The sequence below is a fragment of the Sinocyclocheilus anshuiensis genome, unplaced genomic scaffold, assembly GCF_001515605.1.
Source record: "Sinocyclocheilus anshuiensis isolate Anshui unplaced genomic scaffold, SAMN03320099.WGS_v1.1 scaffold244, whole genome shotgun sequence".
Classification (NCBI taxonomy): domain Eukaryota; kingdom Metazoa; phylum Chordata; class Actinopteri; order Cypriniformes; family Cyprinidae; genus Sinocyclocheilus; species Sinocyclocheilus anshuiensis.
Window position 1 is genome coordinate 219,220 of NW_015558588.1, and position 5,055 is coordinate 224,274.

Consider the following 5,055-nt stretch of genomic DNA (forward strand, 5'->3'; position numbering starts at 1 on the left):
GCAGCTGCTGATACCTGATACACACACACACACACACACACACACACACACACACACAGGCAGGAACACTCGCATTACATCAGTTTGTTTCTAAGCAGCATGATTCACGACAAATCCAAATAGATAAACAAACTAAATTACAAATAAATAAATACAAAAATAAAATATATAAATTACATTAAATAAAAAATAAACAAATACAAAAATAAACTAAATTAATAAAATAAATGAAAATAAATTCATAAATAAAATTATAAATTAACAAAATTAAAAATAAATACAAAAATAAAATAAGTGAATAAAAAATGAAAACAAATAAATTAATAAATACAAATAACAAATAAAAACAAAAAAGGGAATAATTATAAATAAATCAATAAAAATAAATAAATAAACTTAAAAATGAATAAATATAAAAATAAAATAAAAAGTCAAATATATAAATAAAAATCTATCAAAATAATTACATAAAATAAATAAATAAAACTTATGACTAAACAAAATGTTAAAATAAATAAATACAAAAATAAACAAAAAAATATAATAAATGGATTAATTAAAAATAAATAAAATAAATGAATAAGAATAAAAAAATAATTAAAAATAAACAAATAAATAAATAAATACTATTCTGTCAAATTTCTGTTGTGTTTCATGGAGTGAAGAAAATCATTTCGGGTCAGAACAATACAGTGGTAAATGAAAAGAGTTTTCATATTTAGGTGAACTGTCTTTAACCTGACATTAATTTCTTTACTCACCCTGGTTTTATGACAAGATTGGAAACAAGATCCAAAACAGGTTTATTATAGTTAACTAAAACTGAAACTAAAATTAAAACCATTTAAAATAAAAATAAAAAATTTACTTCAAATAAATAACCAAAATAAATTTAAATATTAAAAAAAAAACTTTATTTTAGCTACATTAGCAACATCTGATTTTAATTTTGTTTAACTTAAAAAAAATAAAAATAAAAATTAAATAAAAATGAAAACTATATTGACACACACACATACATACATATATATATATATATATATATGACACCAAAACACAAAATTACTAAAACAAGGAACATATAAAGAAGGACAAAATAAATGCAAAAACTGATTTAAAACATTAAAAAAAATAATATTACAGTATCCAGAAGTATTACTAAAATATGACTGTTTGTTTTATATGATTTAAATGAAAAAAAAAAAATTCCCAAATTTTAAATATACGCATAAATATATGTCTCAGACATTCGGACTCCACTGTATATGCATAAAAATGAGAATTATCAGAAAATAATAAATCAAAACATTCTCCATCACTCACTCTGGGATTTTGTCAGACCGCTGTTCAACTTGTTCAATGAGCCTCTGAAACAAAAAAATCATATAAAAATAATGTATTATATTATTTTTGTTGAATTATGGAAGAGCCAAATTAAACAATCCGATCTGGTGTCAAACGAGTGTTTGCACACAAGACTGACCTGAACTTTGGGAGCCGCTGCTCTGAACTTCACATAGTAGAGCGTGAAGGCGTTGTCTGCGTTCGGAGCGCCCAGCAGGTCCTGCTCGGGTCATATTCAATAAATGAACAGGAACCGATACAATCATGTGTGATCTAATCATACTGCACACCAAGCGTACCCTTTTGCTCAGCTGAGCCGTGAGGTTCTGCAGGGTGCTGACCGTGTGGCTCTTGATGAGGAGCATGGCTTTGGAAAGACACTGCTTGAATTTGGTGAGATAGACTGGGTAGTCTTTAAAATGTGGCTGAAAGAAAGGAACATTAAGAGGAATGTGCATGTGTGGAAGACTGAAACATTCTATTGGAACATAGGAGGAGAATATTGCAACATTGTACGAATCGTTTCGCTCACATGTGATAAAACGTATTCTATGCATTCGTCTAATTTGGAAAGCATCGGGATGAATCCCTCGCTGTTCACCGATAGTGTCGGGGAGTTCAGTTTCTGCAGGAGGGATAAAACAGATTAATAAACAGACATGACAAATCCAGTCTGGAAACAGCAGCAAAGCATTACCGAGTTTATGTTTTCCAGTGCATTAAAATATGAGAGTTTCTCTTGAATGCTCTCAGCCAGATCCACCAGCTCTGACTGTCGACAGAAGAGAGAGAAGACAAATATACATCATTTATCAAATCAATGTGCGTGTGAACATTACATACACCACCAGTCAAAAGTTTGGAAAAAAATTAAGATGTTTTAATGCTTTTGAGTCTCCTCTGCTCATCAAACCTGCATTTATTTGATCAAATAACCTGTAAAAATAGTGAAATATTATTGTAATTTAAAATAACTGTTTTCTATGTGAATATATATTAAAATGTAATTTATTTCTGTGATCAAAGCTGTATTTTCAGCATCATTTCTCCAGTCTTCAGTGTCACATGATCTTCAGAAATCATTCTAATTTGCTGATCGAGAAACATTTCTGATTATTATCAATGTTATTTTTGTGGAAACTGTGATACATTTTATTTTTCAGAATTCTTTGATGAATAGAAAGTTCAAAAGAACAGCATTTATTTGAAACAGAAATCCTTTGTTACATTATAAATGTCTTTACTGGCACTTTTGATCAACTGAATACTTTTCACCGAACTTTTGAAAGATAGTATATATCACGGTTTCCATAAAAATATTCGGCAGCTCAATTGTTGATAATAATCAGAAATGTTTCTTGAGCAGCAAATCAGCATATTAGAATGATTTCTGAAGATCATGTGACACTGAAGACTGGAGTAATGATGCTGAAAATTCAGTTTTGATCACAGAAATAAATTACATTTTAATATATATTGACACAAAAACACTTAATAATATTTCACAATTTTTACTGTATTTTTATATCAAATAAATGCAGCCTTAAGTGAGCAGAAGAGACTTCTTTCAAACACATTAAAGAATCGTAATAGTATAGTGTGTATAATATGCACAGTTAAGAAGCTTTGTGAGTGAGGGCACACCAGACCTGCTCCTTCAGCAGTTGCTCACAGGCCTCATGAAGCGTTCCTGTTTTTGTGGACACAAAGAGGTACTGCTTCTGCAGAGACTGCAAATGCTCCAGCGCAGCGTTCACGTCGCTCAGTATGGCGTCGCACTGCTCCTGATAGCCCTGCAGAGCATCTCGAGTCCTCCTGCGCAGTAAAACACAATTCATCTGATCAAACATCAGCCCTCATGTCAGTATGGCCTGTGTTATAAACACCCATTGACAGGTTAAAATTAGAATTCTTAAAGGGGTCATCGGATGCCCGTTTTCCACAAGTTGATATGATTCTTTAGGGACTTAATGAAAAGTCTGTAACATAGTCTGGTTAAACTTTCTCAATGGTAGTGTAAAAAACAGCTCTTCACACAGCAAGCCGTTTTAGTGCATGTTCCTTTAAATGTTAATGAGCTTTGCTGACTCCGCCCCTCTTCCGAGGCGCTCTCTGAGGGACTGTTTACTTAAGCCGCATTCATCGTGAAATTTGCTAATTAGCGCATTATTAGAAAAGGCGATTTGCAAAGATTCATTTAAAAACCTTATACTCACTTCTTCTGTAGATGAAGCTGGATCACGAATGATTCGCGCGAACATAAACACATTTATGTAGATCGGGGGCGCATTCCCTTCAGAAACAATGTAATCCACTGTGTCTTCAGCGGCTCAGATGTCGGGAGTAAATGACGACTGCTGTTCATTATTACATCCAACAACAGAACACCTCAATCGCTTGTACATCTGCTCCGGCGGTGAAACAATGGCGGACTGATGACAGTCACTCAGGGCGGAGCTAAGGTAAGACACCAGTCCAGTCTGTGCTGAAACGCTACTGTCAATCAAACTATCGCGGGAGGGGCCTGTCTGTGTGACGTCACACAGACAGGCATCTGAGATCAGCTCGATTTGAGAAAGGGGAAAACATTTAACCAGATAAAAAAAAAACACCGGGTGGATTTGTATCATTATAGGGTGGTTGTGTATACACACTGCCAACACACATTTCAGTTCAAACAACTCGCAAAAGTGCATGTAGCATCCTATGACCCCTTTAATAATATCGGACACGAACACGCACCTGTACTTAGAGGCTTCGTCCTGATCCATCTGAACCTGCAGCTTTGAGAACCAGGAGAAAAACTGACAGACAGATGATGTCATTAGTCATGTGATGATGATGATGATGATGATGATGTCATTAATCTTTTGTACAATAGATACAAAAAACAAACAAGAGTCTGAAAACTTCCATTCATTAAAAGTGACATTTTTTGTTAAAATACAGCTTCATATGTAGAAGTACAAGCAGCGCTCCATACACATTAAGTATAGCAATCGCCATTATTCTTTGCTCAACAGCTACAATGTTAGACAATCTCATCATTTATGATGCAACCAGATATAATCTCAGAAATTATTTTTTTTTTTTTACATTTTTAGAAAATGTCTGAACTTGCATGTTAATATGCATATTATATACTGCAGAAGTATGTTAGTAATAGACTTGTGCCGGTATTCGGTAATGCGGTATATCCCGGTAATGAATATGCACGATATTGTTATCGTGGGCTCTTCGAATACCGTGATAAAAGCATTAGCAATTAATCGCAACATGAAAATTTGATACCGGCATATCCCTAGTTAGTAATCTATTAGTATGTCAGTATTTAGTAGGGCTGGGCGATTTTCCAATTTTATCGATTAATTCGAATTTAACCCCTTAATTTAAAAATGTTGAACATAGACGTGAAAGTGCACGATCCAAACTTACATTTTTATAATTCATGAACGAAAACATTTTGTAACATGATATTGATGTACCATTTTCATGGTAATGCAATGTTTGATTTTAAAATGGGTTTCAAAGGATGAATTTTGAGATTTAAAGATTTCAATTGATATATAATTTCTGATGATTTCTAAAGTGTGATGGAGAAAAAGGCAATGAAGAAGACTTTTTGTGACAAAGGTCAGAACTCCTGTTACGATGTAGATTTTTGGGGTGCACTCTTGTCATAAATTAATCTATTACTTTTCCTACATAATT

The 5,055-nt window shown here is 32.9% G+C and overlaps 1 pseudogene; it reads right to left on the minus strand.

Annotated features, from left to right (window-relative positions):
* Positions 1–5,055, minus strand: part of LOC107679944 (conserved oligomeric Golgi complex subunit 3-like) — a 45,903-nt pseudogene that overhangs the window by 32,934 nt on the left and 7,914 nt on the right.